The following is a 17,851-nucleotide window of genomic DNA, read 5'->3' as shown; positions in this document are numbered from 1 at the left end:
GATTATTGTTATTTCTGGAGTAGCAAGCAGAGTATTGCTATGCTATGCTATGCATTTCTTCTACTTGGTGATCAATAAAAAAAATTAATTACCAAAAAAGACTCCTGTCTGTTACTTTTCTCTACAGAACATTTGGGGCAAACAATGTTGAATTCTCATTTCTACAAATCTTACGTATAATTAGCCACATCAGTAACGGCAAGCCTAAGTTACGTTCACTCAAAATAAGAACTCACAAAGTGTGACAAATGAAAAAGTATTCAACCGTAAGCAAGAAAAAAATACTCCCAGGGAAGTCAGAGTAAACAACTTATAAGATTTTTACAGGATACAACAGGAAGTAGCAATATCAAGTGCATGAATCAAAACTTCACATTGATGGATTCAAGATTTTAAACTAGCGCGCTAGTGCTAATTGAATCAGGTACTTTCATGATAATATGTTCAGATCATAGTTAAATATACACTGTTTAAAATCTGTAAACTATATTACTACTCCATTGGAGTTACAGGCGCTAAGAAGCTGGTTTTCACCTCGGTAGCGTTAGCGTTAAAAGTGCAAAAATTTGGCTTTGCAATTGGGCTACAGTCTGCAGCATATAGGAGAATTTAATTTGCACATGGCACTCTCATTCTTTTAATTTTTTTCTTTTTGCCCGTGGCTCTCTCATTTGTTCTTTGCGTCGATATTGGGAAGACAACTTAGCAACACTCTGACTGAAATCAACTTGTATCCTTTGATCATCAATTAGAACATGATTCATCTTATAATATGCTTGTTCACACGCCTCTTTGTTTTCAAACTCAATGAAACCATAGCAGTAGCTCTTCCCAGTCTTGTGATCCCTAATAATTTCAGCAGATTTCACGGTTCCAAAGCGCGAGAAAATTGTATACAAGTCTTCGTCTTCAGTAACCGAATTCAATCTACGAACAAATAGCACATTATCAGGTGGCTTTATTTCAGCATCAGGAATGTCCCCTATACTTTCAAGTACTACTACTCGCGAATGTGCTTCTTTCGCACGCAGAACCTCCTCAAGTTCTTTTACACCTAATCGCTCATCCTTTGGCACCCAATCATCTTCTAATCGCACATTATCTTTTGTTGCATAAGGAATATTCAGGTCTCTTATTGAGGAGGATCGTCGAAAGGATCGTCCAATATGTAAGCGTGTTTAATTCGTATATTTTTATATGGCCTGTCCTTTCATCCACATAAGCTTCATTAATCCAATTCAATATGTCAAGCCCTTCTGCTATCTGTCCAAAAACAGTGTGTTTCCCGTCAAGGTAGTCGAGATCATTGCGCAGTGTGATATAGAATTGAAAAGCGTTTAAGTTCTGCCCAACGTTAGCCATGGCTAGAGTTCCCCTTTTTGAATGCTTCAAATCCGAATGAATTTCATCTCCAAAGAAACGAGCCTGATCACCATATAAGAATTTGTATAGTGAATCACCCCCGGACCCTGTTCCAGTGGGATCTCCAGTCTGCGCTATGTAATTCTTCTGAACCGTGTTGAAGAGGCAGCCATTGTAATAACCAATCTTTCACAGCTTCAAGAAATTCTTACATGTCAAAGGGCAGCGATCTGTAAACAAATCCACTACCATGTCTCCCAAGCTCGTCACTATCATCACCGACATTATATTTTTGTTCAAGGACGTAGAATAGAAAGGAAATAGTAGATGATTTGCGGAGAGGGTTAACGGTTTGAGACTTTTTTTGCCGTAGCGTTTGAGGCTTTGATTTCATTAAATAGGTAACATCACCTATATATTACAAAACCTAGTTTGATCATAAATTAGAAAACCTAACCAATATAGGATTCCTACATTAATTATGAAAGAATTATAAGAAAATACACATGACTTCACACTATAATAAAAAAAATAGCTCTTGTTTTTAAGTTTGGAAAAGGGTTCAAAATGCCCCTAAACTATTAGAAAAGGTTTTAAAATACCCTTCATCCACCTATTGGGTTAAAAATACTTCCCCCCCCCCCCACCTCCACTTTTTTTTGTTCACTTATGCTCTTTGACCGTTAGGTCAATGCTAAATTAAAAATAATTACTATTCTTTTTGTAAAACTTAAAAAAAAATAGTTTTCGTTTTTTTAAACTAATGCACCAACAACAACAACAACAACAACAACAACAACAACAACGACCCAGTATAATCCCACAAGTGGGGTCTGGGGAGGGTAATATGTACGCAGACCTTACCCCTACCCCGAAGGGTAGAGAGGCTGTTTCCAGGAGACCCTCGGCTCAAAAAAAGCAATAGGAGATAATATATTAGTACCATAAAAATGCGTAATAAAAAATAACAACAATATATAAGAGATACGAAATATGAAATACAGGATACGAAATACGAAATACGAAATAGATGGCTGGTATAGTACAACTAGAAGGTAAAGCCCTGCATCAATAGACGACCACTGACATTCCTAGTCTAACTCCTAACTAGATAGTCTCTCTCACTTGTGCTGTAGAAATATTCACACTCTCCCCTAACCTACAACCTTAATGCTCGACCTCCATAATTCCCTATCAAGGGCCATGTCCTCAGTAATCCTAAGTCGCGCCATGTCCTGTCTGATCACCTCTCCCCAATACTTCTTAGGTCTCCCTCTACCTCTCCGCGTGCCCACTACAGCCAGTCGCTCACACCTCCTCACCGGTGCATCAGTGCTCCTCCTCTGAATGTGCCCAAACCATCTGAGTCTTACTTCCCGCATCTTGTCCTCCATGGGGGCCACACCCACCTTCTCTCGAATATCTGCATTCCTAATCTTATCCATCCTTGTATGCCCGCACATCCACCTCAACATCCTCATCTCTGCTACTTTCATCTTCTGGGTGTGTGAGTTCTTTACCGGCCAACATTCAGTTCCATACAACATGGCAGGCCTAACCACTGCTCTATAAAACTTACCTTTTAGTAACGGTGGCACTTTCTTGTCACACAAGACTCCCGACGCTAACCTCCACTTCATCCACCCCACCCCTATACGGTGTGTGACATCCTCGTCAATCTCCCCGATCCCCTGAATAACCGATCCAAGGTACTTGAAACTACCTTTCTTGGGAATGACTTGAGAGTCAAGCCTCACTTCAACTCCCGCTTCCGTCGGCTCAACTCCAAATTTGCACTCGAGGTATTCCGTCTTCGTCCTACTCAACTTGAAACCTTTAGACTCAAGAGCATGTCTCCAAATCTCTAGCCTCTCGTTGACGCCGCCTCTTGTCTCGTCAATTAGAATAATGTCATCAGCAAATAGCATGCACCATGGAACCTCCCCTTGAATATGATGAGTCAGTGCATCCATCACCAGGGCAAATAGGAATGGGCTGAGCGCAGACCCTTGGTGCAATCCCGTAATAACTGGAAAGTGTTCAGAGTCGCCTCCTACTGTCCTAACCCGAGTCTTAGCTCCATCATACATGTCTTTAATCACCCTAATATAGTTACTCGGGACCCCTTTATCCTCTAAGCAGCTCCATAAGACCTTCCTAGGAACCTTATCGTACGCTTTCTCCAGATCAATAAACACCATGTGGAGATCCTTCTTCTTATCTCTGTACTGTTCCACCATCCTCCTAATAAGGTGGATAGCTTCTGTGGTAGATCGTCCCGGCATGAACCCGAACTGGTTGTCTGAAATAGACACCGTCCTTCGCACTCTCATTTCTACCACTCTCTCCCAAACTTTCATGGTATGACTTAGTAATTTGATGCCCCTATAGTTGTTACAGCTCTGGACATCACCTTTGTTCTTATACAACGGGACCATTGTACTCCACCTCCACTCTTCAGGCATTCTATTAGTCTTGAATATAACACTAAACAATGCAGTAAGCCATTCCAAGCCTGCTTGACCCACACACCTCCACAGTTCAACCGGAATCTCGTCTGGCCCGGTAGCTCTGCCCCTTCTCATCTTACGCATTGCCTCCATGACTTCATCGATCTCAATGTCCCTACAATTACTTACTTCATGGTGACTGTCGGCATTCCTCGATTCCCCAAGTATAATATCCTGATCCCCTTCTTCACTTAGAAGTTTATGAAAGTAGGTCTGTCACCTCCTCTTAATCTGGTCATCTCCCATCAAAACTTTGCCGTCATCATCTTTTATGCACCTCACTTGGTCCAGATCCCGAGTTGTCCTCTCTCTCGCCTTAGCGAGTCGGAATAACTTCTTCTCCCCACCTTTGTTCCTTAGCTCCTCATACAGACGAGCAAAAGCTGTCGTTTTAGCCTCTGTCACTGCCATCTTCGCCTCCTTCCTAGCTACCTTATACCTTTGACTGTTCTCTCTCTTCTCCTCCTCGTCAGTGCTCCCTACTAACCTTAGGTAAGCCGCCTTCTTTGCTTCCACTTTACCTTGGACAACTGCATTCCACCACCAATCTCCTTTGTGTCCACCATAGTGTCCCGTAGATATCCCTAACACCTCTCTCGCCGCCTTCCTTATACAGTCCGCCGTCGTCAACCACATTGTGTTTGCGTCCCCACTACTTCTCCAAGCTCCCATTGCCGATAACCTTCCTTCCAACTCTTTAGCTTTATCCTTAGTTAAGGCGCCCCACCTAATCCTGGGGCGTCCTTGTACTGACCTCTTCTTCCTCCTTATCCTAATACAAATGTCCATCACCAAAAGCCTATGCTGCGTTGAGAGGGTCTCACCTGGGATAACCTTGCAGTCCTCGCACAACCTTCTGTCGCATCTCCTGAGGAGTAGATAGTCAATCTGAGTCTTCGCCACCGAACTTTGGTAAGTAACCAAATGTTCATCCCGCTTCGTAAAACTCGAGTTTGCAATGACTAGATCGAAAGCCTTGGCAAAGTCCAACAGCGCAATGCCCCCTCCGTTCCGCTCTCCGAAACCAAATCCGCCATGCACCTCAGTGTACCCACCTGCAGATAACCCAATATGACCATTGAAATCTCCTCCTATGAATAACCTCTCAGAAGGCGGTATACTACGAACAATCTCATCCAACCCCTCCCAAAATTGCCTTTTAATATCCTCATCCAAGCCTGCTTGTGGTGCGTACGCGCTAACGACATTTAAAGTACCCTCACCCACCACCAACTTTATAGTCATTAGCCTATCATTCACCCGCCTGACCTCTACCACGGACTCCCTAAGATGGCTATCTACCAGGATACCCACTCCATTCTTACCCCTCAGGACACCAGAGTACCACAACTTATACCCATCCACGTTTTTCGCCCTCGATCCGACCCACCTAGTTTCCTGGACACACGCTATATTAATCTTCCTCTTCTGCAGGATTTTCGCCAACTCTATGGATTTACTCGTTAGTGAACCTATGTTCCATGACCCGATTCTCAACCTATATGCTCCCTTGCCCCCTCTACCTCCCCTGCTACCCGACCCACCCCCTGAACCCCACCCCACACTCTGCCCCACCCGAGGTCATGCCCTTATTCTATCATCCCAGACTGCAGCCACTACACCCACAACAATCTAGAGAAGTCTCGCTAGTGTACAACGTACACAAATCAAACTTGAAGGAAACACGTGGTAGCTAGTATCCTAGTTCAAAGGTTTAACTATTGCGAAGTAAAATAACAGTAATTTAGCTAACACCAAAAGGGAAACAGTAAAACAGGAGGTACCAATTCCCGATAACAAAACCTGTGGCTGATTTGCTGTGCTCGATGTAGTTGTACGCTCCCGCCCACTTGCTGACACTCGCCCAGGTTGCTCTCCTTTGCCAGTGCTCGTGCGCCCAACTTGTCTCCAATACTCCGAGAATTCCTGAAAATACAAAAAATACCACGACCCAAAAACCAGAAGGAGCCTACCACTTTGCATTAATGAATCAAGGACGGAGTCGAAATGTCGGCCGGAACAATTGAACAACGGTCGGAAACTCGGAATCACCACCTTGAGGGAATGAAAATAGTTCCCGTTTTTTTAACACAGGTGGTTATAAGATAAACAGAAAAAAGGTTCACCGGCGTTTAACACTTCACTGCCGGATCTGAAAATTTCCAGCCACACTCCGGCGGGCGTCAGTAGTAAAGTCTTCTTAATTTTTTTTGGTTTTTACAAAAAACAATTCAGTTTTTTAAAAAATATTTTTTTCATTTTTTCAGTTTTTTTAAAGAACGGTTTTTGTAAAAAGTGAATTTTTTTTGTAAAAACAGAAAAAAATGTTTTTAATAAAATATTTTCATTTTTTAAAAACTGAAAAAAAATATTCAACAAAATATTTTCGTTTTTGAAAAATTTTTGTTTTCATTTTTTTCGTTTTATTTTCATTTTCAGTTTCTTTTTAAAGAAAAAATATTTTCGTTTTTTTAAAAAAACCGAAAAAATGAAAAAAAAAATCAAAAACGAAAATATTTTGTTGAAAATATTTTTTTCAGTTTTAAAAAAACGGAAATATTTTATTAAAAACATATTTTTTCTGTTTTTACAAAAAAAATGCTTTAAAAACTGAAAAAAAATGAAAAAAAATATTTTTTTTTGTAAAAACTGAATTATTTTTTGTAAAAACTGAAAAGAAGAAGAAGAAGACTTTACTAAATTAGTGAACTACTGGTGCGTTAGTTTAAAAAACGAAAATATTTTAAAAAAAAATTTAAGTTTTACAAAAAGAATAATAATCATTTTTAATTCAGCATTGACCTAACGGTCAAAGGGCATAAGTAAACCAAAATGGTGGATGGAAGGATATTTTTAGCCTGATAGGTGGATGAACGGTATTTTTAAACCTTTTCCAATAGTTTAGGGGCATTTTGAACCCTTTTCCGTTTTAAGTTTTACCCGACCTAGCCCACATTGTACATATTTTGAAAGCACTAGCAAAAATCAAAATATGTGTTCTTACAACCATTGCTTCTAAAAGCTATGGAGTTAAATATGTGTTCTCACAACCATTGCTTTCAGTCTCTCTTCTTCTCACATCTTCTACATATGTTTCAAGGGACCGTGTATTTTCTGCTTCTCCTATTGTGTCACTTGCTTGCAATGTAAGAAAATTGAAGAGTAGAAGTTCACCATTGAAGACCATCAAAGTTTGCTTTCGAAAATGGTTTTTTTTTTTAATTTGTTAGTTGTTTGGATTGAGTGTTGTTCCAATTGATTGAAAATATCAAAAGGAGTTCAAAATTCAAATTTGAAGTGATTTGGAGTAGATTTGAGCAAGATTTGAGTTAAATTTCAGAAAAGATGCAAGGAAGAAGACGAAGTCAGTTTTTTGTATAATTATGTATAATCTTGTATAACAGTGTATATAAGTGTAGAAACACACCTTATGTGTACACTTTTATACACCTTTATACAAGCGTCTGTGGATGAACTTCTTTCACGATTTTCAGTTGCAATTCTTGTTCAAAACTAGTCCAAATCTCCATTAAATGACTTCAAATTTTATATACAACCTCCTTGTACTATTTTTAACAAGTCTAAATAACACTCACTCCAAATTTCTCGCAAAATCAAATTCAGAATTTAAACTCACATATTTAAGCTTGTTAAAAATCTAATTTTCACCACTCAAATGAGTTTGGTTTGCTGAACTAATATTTGAGTCACAGTTATTGATTTGGAAATTAATTTATAAGCTTGAGGAATCTTTTTTAAAAATTAAATAGTAATTTTGAGAATCTATTGAAATTGGATGTTGAATTTTAGCCTCTTATTTTTGGGCTAGTTGGTAATAAATTAAAATTTTCCCGCTAATTATACTTCACAATTAGAGATTAGCGGGAATACCTCGAGATTTGGACATAAGTTTGTAAAACCACCTCTCTAATTCTAATTGACGAGACAAGAGGCGGCGTCAACGAGAGGCTAGAGATTTGGAGACATGCTCTTGAGTCTAAAGGTTTCAAGTTGAGTAGGACGAAGACGGAATACCTCGAGTGCAAATTTGGAGTTGAGCCGACGGAAGCGGGAGTTGAAGTGAGGCTTGACTCTCAAGTCATTCCCAAGAGAGGTAGTTTCAAGTACCTTGGATCGGTTATTCAGGGGATCGGGGAGATTGACGAGGATGTCACACACCGTATAGGGGTGGGGTGGATGAAGTGGAGGTTAGCGTCGGGAGTCTTGTGTGACAAGAAAGTGCCACCGTTACTAAAAGGTAAGTTTTATAGAGCAGTGGTTAGGCCTGCCATGTTGTATGGAACTGAATGTTGGCCGGTAAAGAACTCACACACCCAGAAGATGAAAGTAGCAGAGATGAGGATGTTGAGGTGGATGTGCGGGCATACAAGGATGGATAAGATTAGGAATGCAGATATTCGAGAGAAGGTGGGTGTGGCCCCCATGGAGGACAAGATGCGGGAAGTAAGACTCAGATGGTTTGGGCACATTCAGAGGAGGAGCACTGATGCACCGGTGAGGAGGTGTGAGCGACTGGCTGTAGTGGGCACGCGGAGAGGTAGAGGGAGACCTAAGAAGTATTGGGGAGAGGTGATCAGACAGGACATGGCGCGACTTAGGATTACTGAGGACATGGCCCTTGATAGGGAATTATGGAGGTCGAGCATTAAGGTTGTAGGTTAGGGGAGAGTGTGAATATTTCTACAGCACAATAGAGAGAGACTATCTAGTTAGGAGTTAGACTAGGAGTGTTAGAGGTCGTGTATTGATGCAGGGCTTTACCTTCTAGTTGTACTATACCAGCCATCTATTTCGTATTTCGTATTTCGTATTTCGTATCCTGTATTTCATATTTCGTATCTCTTATATATTGTTGTTATTTTTTATTACGCATTTTTATGGTACTAATATATTATCTCCTATTGCTTTTTTTGAGCCGAGGGTCTCCTGGAAACAGCCTCTCTACCCTTCGGGGTAGGGGTAAGGTCTGCGTACATATTACCCTCCCCAGACCCCACTTGTGGGATTATACTGGGTCGTTGTTGTTGTTATTGTTGTTGTTGTTGGTGCATTAGTTTAAAAAAACGAAAACTATTAGAGGGGATAGGAATAATGTGAAATTTTCCCGCTAATTATTTTCCCGCTAATTATTCCCGCTAATTATTCCTACTGTACAAACTTATGTAATCTATATTAATACTAGAGGGGATAGGCACAATATGAAGAAAATTTATATATTGTTTTGTCATACGTTGTCTTCTCTCTTCTTTGATTTTCTCAGCTTCTGTTATTACTATCTCATCGTACGTCCTATTCGATTAAACTGTATAATTGGGGTAAAATAGTTGGTCCATGGTTTCTCCTTTCTATATACTTCACAATTACTAGAATTAAATTTTCTGAGATAATTTTGCCTGGATTTCGGAGCTGTTTGCATAGTTTCTAGTGGTTTATGTCTGAATTTAATTAACTTTTCCTTTTTCCTACTGTGGCTGTGAAAAGAAAATTGAATTTATTATTTGCACATACCTTTGGTTTTCTGTTTTAAAGTTCCTTCACTAAGCAGAGGAAAACTACCTTGCTATCCTGGTGCTTTCTTATAAAACCCACAATGGTAGAGCAGAACACCGTAATCCCTCAATTTCTTAGGATCAGTTGATTATCAGAAAGATCTAAACTTGATAAAGATGTGATTTTTTCAAATTCGAACAGAATTTTTTCCATTTAGTTGATTTCTGAGCAAGAAAGGTGACTCAACTTAATTTGGTGCTTACCTGATTGATTATTCTGCTACACATTTGATCCTCCTTTGTTTCAGTACTTTGAGTGACTCGATTTGTGAAACAACTTTAGGTAAAGGGTGAGTAACTTGAAAGTATGAGGAATAGAGGCAAACTGATGCAAGTTTGAGACTCCCAGAACAGGAATGTCGTCTCTTCGGAGCGTAGCAAGCTTTATAATATTGCAGAGACAGGTAATTCCAGGAAACACTGAAGCCCCCGACAACAAGTAATAAAAGGGTTGAGTCAGTAGTAAGAATAGATTTTTAACAGCATAACCGGTGTTAAAGAAACGGCACTGCATCTACCAAGATCGAATCCTACGCTGATGTAGTGCCGCCTTTTTAACAATAGTTGCACCATCGGCGAAAGTCTCATGTAGCTTGCGCGTCTCTCACTCTACCTGGTATCCCGTTTCTTTCAGCAGTTACGGATTAAAGGTCGACAGTATTAATAAGATTTCTGCCAAAAATAGAATACAATTAGTCACCAAATAACTTTGAAACATGAAAACTTACATAAGCGAATTGACATGTAAAGATAAATATGTTAATACAAGATAGTAGTCAATCGTTAAAATTTTGTTGGAAAATTTACAACCAATACAAACAAGATTTGGTGGTGAAGGAACACAGAAGCATAAAAATAGAGGATCAGTAAGTTTCTAACCTAATTTTCCTTTCCTTTCCTCTGTGAAAGGAACATTATTTGTCACAAAAGATTATAACTATTGAATCATTGGAACAATTGAGGCAAAAATAGCACAAGTGTGTGGCCTTAATATACTGAACCATAAATGTAAACCAGTACAGCAGTTCAAAAATATTGCTCTAGAATTGACAGAGACATCGTACACATGCACTTAGATAGAAGATATAAAAATAAAAAAAAAATAAAAATATTAGATAGAAGGTTACATGGCATCTGTAAGCCCCAAAAAAAGAAAAAGTACAAAATCTATGTTGAGTAATAAACATAAACCACAGCAGGAGGGCAAACATAGCAGATAAGTATAAATATGTATATGAGCTGCTCAAACGAAATGTTTCTGACGTGATACATAGTTCCAAAGTAAGTCAAGCAAGATTCCTGAGTAGTTCTCACTACAACCAGGTTGGATTGGAAAAATGCAGTATTTATTTCTGTTAGCAGGCAGCAACAGAGGCTCAAGCTCAAATGTATTCAACGAATGTTTACTTCTGCTGACAATTTTGTCGTTTCATTCAAATTTTTAAATGCAAAGTTTTATTCCACTTAGTGGAAAAATAGCACAAATAATCTGGTGAATGTACAACCATTTTCATATCACAAACCAGCTAATATCAATCTTTGTTCTTATCACTCCCAAACCAGTTTTTAGGTAGTAAGACTGCAAACTTCGAAAACCATATTTTTATAAATAATAACTTTTTAGGGAATGGATAGAGGATATGTGCACGCTCAGGCCTCAGCAACATAGTTCTTGTCAAGATTTAAGATTAGAAAACTAAGAATTTACAATGGGATATATCATTGTAGCTTTTATTGGCATTGGCGTACCTTTAACAACATTGTGTTTCTCATCATATAAGATTGCAGCTGTGTCTGTTGAGCAAAGAATGCTTATTCAATAAGAGAAAAGTGTGACCGACAAAGATAAAGAATATAGTAGCAATAACTATGTGAAGGAGGAAAAAAAAAAGCAGCCATTTTGAAAAATTTACAGAAATTCATTTCAAAGTTTTATCTTATGCAACAAAAAGATGTAACAAGATGTTATTGATTAAGATTTCAGGGGTCACTGTAGAAGGTTATTCCAGGTGGTATTATAAGATTTTCGACAGCTATATCTATTCTTCCCTTTCATCAGTTTGTGAGTTGTGGCACCTCATCAGCTTCAGGCCCAAAATACCCAAATGAATTTTAAGAGATGCACTTCTTCACCAGAAGAAGCACTATATATTCAGACATAGAAAACTCAATTCAGCAACAACTGCTCATTATAAAAATTCTTAGTCACAACTCCATTCAAGAAAGGCAATAGACATATTGGAGTTAGCTCATAATCAGCTTCTAAAATGATCAGTGAAGAACAAGAGATACACGCTTTGAAAATGGGACAGAGAATCTGACTAAGAAAGAACTAAAAATCTGGAGCATAATGCAGAACAAAGTACAAGACAAAGCAGCAAGTAAAAAAGAGCAAGATAACTTCAACGAAACTTCAGCTGCATAAATATGTGGATGAATCTGTAGGGCCTCCTTTGATTAGTATATCTCGAATATTAGATATAGTACTCAACCACCAAAAGAATTTCATATTGCACTATTGATGCAGTGCATGACCCAATAACACATTACAACCATTATCTTTACAACTACATGTCAACAATTTTTGCGAAATTATAGCTAGTACCAACATAAGTTACTGGTAAAGAATTTTAGCTCACCTGATCTGCATTCCTACTAATTTACAGCAGTAATCTTTGTTGTTTCACTGGAAACAAGTTGAACATATATTAGAAAGGCTGTAACTCAAATAATCTTATCTCAAATGTAATTATCCTGTTTACCGATATTTTGTGTTCGAAATTCTATCTTTAGAAGTCTTGCAATTCCTTTGCAGCAGTAAATCCCCGTACCTTTTTTGGTTACGATATCCTGAAAGGTAAGTGAGACTGAGGGAAGCATATAACATGTAACGATCCGGCCAGTCGTTATAAGAATTAACGCCCTGATCCCCTATTAACTGCTTTCCCCGTATTTATTTCTGCTATTGTGAATTGCCGGGAGGATTCGTTTGGAGTTTCGGAGTATTTTGGGACACTTAGTCCCTAAATGAGAGCTTAAGCTTTAAAATTTGGACCGTAATCGGAGCAGTATGAAGACGGCCTCGGAATAGAATTCTGTTGGTTCCGTTAGCTCCGTTGGGTGATTTCGGGCTTAGGAACGTGTTCGGATTGTGTTTTGGAGGTCCGTAGCATAATTAGGCTTGAAATGCCGAAAGTTGAAATTTGAAAGTTTCCGGTTCGATAGTGAAAATTTGATATCGGGGTCGGAATCCAATTCCGAGAATTGGATCAACTCCGTAGTGTTGAATGTGACGTGTGTGCAAAATTTCAAGTCATTCAGACAAGGTTTGGTAGACTTTTTGATCGAAAGCAGAATTTGGAAGTTTTGGAATCCTTAGGCTTGAATCCGAGGGTGATTTGGTGTTCCGGCATCGTTTGATGCGATTCGAGGGTTGGAATAAGTTCGTATGATGTTTTAGGATTAGTTGGCATGTTTGGTTGAGGTCCCAGGGGCCTCGGGTGAGTTTCGGGTGCTTAACGGAAGTTGAATTGGACTTAGGAAAATCTGAAGTTAGCTGAACCTGTCATAATCGCACATGCGTGTATGGACCGCAGGTGCGACACCGCAGAAGCGGTTATGTTGCAATTGGTCGCAGATGCAGCCCAGGTACCATAGAAGCAGCACCGCATCTGCGTGTAGGAGGTCGCATGTGCGGAAGTTGGGCTTTAATGAAAAGTCGCAGGTGCGGTTCCATTGTCGCAGAAGTGGGACCGCAAGTGCGGTCCCATGGTCGCCAAAGCGGTATCGCTGGTCAGAAAAAGGGAAGAAACGAGGGTTTGAACGCAAAACTTGGAAAAACGATTTGGAGCTTGGTTGAGGGCGATTTCTCGAGGAGTTTTGAAGGAGAAGCATTGGGTAACGATTTCTATCTTGATTTTGATCTTAGAACATTAATCCATTGTTGTTTTCCTCTTCTAATTAATGAATTTGGGGGTAAAAGTTGTGAAATGGGAGAAAAGTTTCCCAATTGAAAATCCGGGATTAGAGTGAGATTTTGACGTCGGATTTTTGTGATTTTTGTTCGAGTGTGTTCATGAGTGATCGGGGATTCTGAATTTGTAAATTTTATCCAATTTCGAGACGTGGGCCCGGGGGACTTTTTGGACGATTTTCTTAATTTCACATGTTAGCTTCGAATTAGTTAGTTGAATTAGTAACTTGAAGTTATATTTACATTATGCAATTAATTTGAATGAATTTCGGCCATTTGGAGTCGGGTACTCGTGGCAAGAATGTGATTTCAAGTTGGTTGAGCTGGTTCGAGGTAAGTGGTTTGCCTAAGCTTGTGTGGGGAAACTCCCCTTAGGATTTGGTATTTTTGTTATATGAGTGCCATGTACGTGAGGTGACGAGTGCGTACACGTGTTAATTGTTGAAATCCCGTTTTCATTAAGCTAATACCTATGTTTTCTTGTAATTTAGCAAATATTTGTACTTGAAGCCTCTTGTTTAGATTAGGACAAGCATGCTTACGTGACTTAATTGTCTTACCTACCTTAATTACATACTTGTACTCTGTGCAGCATGTTAGAGTAGAAATTTCCTGTTAATTCTTGAATAGAACTGTATATTCTTCCGAGATGGTTGTGTGTTTACTTTGGGACTACGGGACGATATCCCGGGAGATCCCCCTACTTGTTTACTTTGGGACTACGGATCGGTATTCCGGTAGATCCCCCTGCACATTTATGATTGGGACCACGAGACAGCACCCGGTAGATTCCCCATATTGGATATTTACTTTGGGACTATTGATTGGTATTCCGGGAATTTCCCTTGCACATTTATGATTTCGACTACGGGACAATATCCCGGGAGATCCTCTGGACATTTATGTTTAGGACTACGGGACGATATCCCGGGAGATCCCCTATTGCTATTTATGTGTACTGAGTTAGATTCTTTCTGTGATTTTATTCATTATAGACTGTTAGCACTTTAATTATATTGTCGTATTCTATACTGCTTTACCTTGTTTTTCATCTATAATCAGTAGGGACCTGACCTTCCTCGCCACTACTCGACCGAGGTTAGGCTCGACACTTACTGAGTACCATTGTGGTGTACTCATGCCCTTTCCTGCACATGTTTTTCATGTGCAGATCCAGGTTCTACGGCTTAGACATACCATTAGTGAGGCGAGGCGATCTTCAGGACTTCGAGGTATATCTGCCGCGTCCGCAGACCGGGGAGTCCCTCTCTATTCTCCCATCTAGCTTTAGCTCTCCTGTATTTACTTTTGTTTAGACATTCTGGAGTTAGAACACTTATAGTTATTTAACAGCTTGTGATTTCATGACATTCCAGGTTTTGGGAGTTGTTTCAGTTTGAGAGTTTATATTTGTATATGCCTAGCGGCATCTTAAATGTTTTATTTATGTTCTATCTGCAGTTCTTGGCTAGTTTTATCTTTCGTTTCCTTTTTCCGCAAATTGTTAGGCTTACCTAGTCGTAGAGACTAGGTGCCGTCACGACAGTTCACGGAGGGTGAACTAGGGTCATGACCAGTTGGTATCAGAGATCTAGGTTTATAGGAGTCATGAATCACAAGCCGGTTTATTAGAGTCTCGGAGATCGGTACAGAGACGTTTGTGCTTATCTATGAGAGGCTATGCAACTGTTAGGAAAATTCCACTTCATTTGATTTCCTTGTCGTGTGAGATTTTGGTATCACAATTCTAAACTTCTGTCTTCTATTCTCTCACACATGGTGAGGACACGTGCTACTGGAGATGACCAAGCACCCATGCCCCCTGCTAGAGCCGTCAGAGGTCGGGGCCGGGTAGAGGCCGAGGACGTGCCCATGGTGCAGCCAGAGCGCCCACGCGAGCTGCCACCAGCAGCTCCAGCCGGAGTCCAGGCACCTGATACGCCTACCGCTACTACTATTCCAGCTCTTCAGGAGACTCTTGCACAGTTCGTGAACATGTACACCACTCTAGCTTAGGTAGGGTTGATTCCCCTTGTTGCAGCCACATCCTAGGCCGAGGGAGGAGCATACTCCCACCGCCCGCACTTCTGAGCAGCGGGTCCAGGTTGATCATATCCCAAAGGTAATACTGGCACCGCCTGTGGCCCCAGTTCAGCCCGAGGACAGGGCAACGGCTTCAGAGGATGAGCAACGGAGGCTTGAGAGGTTCAAGAAGTATAAGCCTCATGTATTCAGTGGTTTAGCATCATATGATGCCCTAGGATTTCTGGAGGAGTGTTACCGTATCCTCCGCACTATGGGTATATCAGGATCGAGTGGGGTTTCTTTCACTGCCTTCCAACTTCGAGGAGCAGCCTACTAGTGGTGGCATACTTTTGAGTTGGATAGTCCAGCTGCGGCAGCATCCCTTACCTGGACTCAGTTTTCGGATATGTTCCTGAGAGAGTTTGTCCCCTCAGAGCCTCAAGGATGCATGGCGCGCAGAGTTTGAGCATTTGTGCTAGGGCTCTATGACTGTTTCGGAGTATGTTGTCCGTTTCACTAACTTGGCTAGGCATGCACCAGCCTTGGTTGCTATAGTTCGTGAGAGGGTTCGTCGATTTATTGAGGGGCTCATTCCCAGCATCAGGTCTAGCATGGCTCGTGAGTTGGAGATGGATATTTCTTATCAGCAGGTGGTGAGCATTTCTAGGAGAGTGGAGGGTATGCATGCTCGGGATAGAGAGGAGAGGGAGGCCAAGAGGTCTCAAAAGTCGGGCCATTATTCTGGTGCACGTGCTTCAGCTGTAGTTCGTCATGGTAGGGGTTATATGAGTCGCCCCATTCATTCAGCTCTTCTAGTAGCCAGTAGTATTCCAGCTCCTCCTAGACCTCAGTAGCCTTATTATGCACCTCTAATATCTAGTGCGCCTCCTGCATGGGTACTTTCAGTGGTCAGTCCACCAGACCTGGCCCGAGCCAGTCACAGCCACCACACCATCCCAGAGCTTGTTTTGAGTATGGCGACATACGCCATATGGTGAGGCATTTCCCCAGACTTAGGAGGGGTGCACCTTCACAGACTCCTCAGTCACAGCATGCCCCGTAGAGTTCCCAGGCTATAGTTCCAGCACCAGTTGCTACCCCACCTGCTCAGCCAGCTAAAGATGGAGGTCGGGGAGGTAGAGGTCGCCCTAGAGGGGGAGGCCAGGCTAGATATTATGCCCTTCCTTCCTGTACTGAGGTTGTCGCCTCTGAGTCTGTCATCACAAGTATTGTCCTAGTTTGTCATAGAGATGCATCGATTCTATTTGATCCAGGCTCCACTTATTCTTATGTGTCTTCTTATTTTGCCCCGCATTGGGCGTATCTCGGGATTCTTTGAGTTCCCCTGTTTATGTTTCTACTCCTCTAGGGGATTATCTTGTTGTAGACCGCGTTTATCGGTCATGTTTGGTTGCTCTTAGTGGTTTTAAGACCAGAGCCAATTTATTATTGCTCAGCATGGTAGATTTCGATGTTATCTTGGGCATGGACTAGTTGTCTCCCCATTATGCTATTCTTGATTGTCATGCCAAAACTGTGACACTGGCTATGCCAGGTGTACCACGAGTAGAGTCGAGGGGTACTTTAGATCACACTCCCAGTAGAGTTATTTCTTTCCTTAAAGCTCAGCGAATGGTTGAGAATGGGTGTGACGCGTATCTAGCCTATGTGAGAGATGTTAGTGTTGATACCCCTACAATTGATTCAGTCGCAGTAGTATGGGACTTCCCTGATGTGTTTCCAGCTGATCTTCTGGTATGCTACCCGACAGAGATATTGATTTTGGCATTGATTTGTTGCCGGGCACTCAGCCCATTTCTATTCCCCCGTATCGTATGGCCCCTCCTGAGTTGAAAGAGTTGAAGGATCAGTTACAGGAATTTCTTGATAAGGGTTTTATTCAACCCAGTGTATCACCTTGGGGTGCTCCTGTCTTGTTTGTTAAGAAAAAGGATGGTTCTATGCGTATGTGCATTGATTATCGCTAGTTGAACAAAGTTATAGTGAAGAACCAGTATCCTTTTCCTTGTATTGATGATTTGTTTGACCATCTACAGGGTGCACGGGTGTTTTCTAAGATTGACTTGCGTTAAGGTTACCATCAGTTGAAGATTTGGGAGCCAGACATCCCGAAGACTGCTTTCAGGACTCGGTATGGTCATTACGAGTTCCTTGTTATGTCATTTGGGGTAACCAATGCCCATGCAGCCTTTATGCATTTGATGTACAGTGTGTTCTAGCCATATCTTGACTCGCTCGTCATTGTCTTTATTGATGATATTCTGGTATACTCCCGGAGTCAGGAAGATCATGAGCAGCACCTGAGGACAGTGCTTCAGACTTTGAGAGAAAAGAAGTTGTATGCAAAGTTCTCGAAATGTGAGTTTTGGTTGGATTCTGTGGCATTCTTG

General features: G+C 40.9%; 1 pseudogene; it reads right to left on the bottom strand.

Moving 5' to 3' along the window:
* Positions 1 to 434: 434 nt before the first annotated feature.
* LOC104246181 (peptidyl-prolyl cis-trans isomerase CYP59-like) lies at positions 435 to 1,710 on the bottom strand (annotated as a pseudogene).
* Between the last annotated feature and the right edge of the window lie 16,141 nt (positions 1,711 to 17,851).

The sequence above is a fragment of the Nicotiana sylvestris genome, chromosome 2, assembly GCF_000393655.2.
Source record: "Nicotiana sylvestris chromosome 2, ASM39365v2, whole genome shotgun sequence".
NCBI lineage: Eukaryota > Viridiplantae > Streptophyta > Magnoliopsida > Solanales > Solanaceae > Nicotiana > Nicotiana sylvestris.
This window is presented reverse-complemented; position numbering and strand designations above follow the sequence as displayed.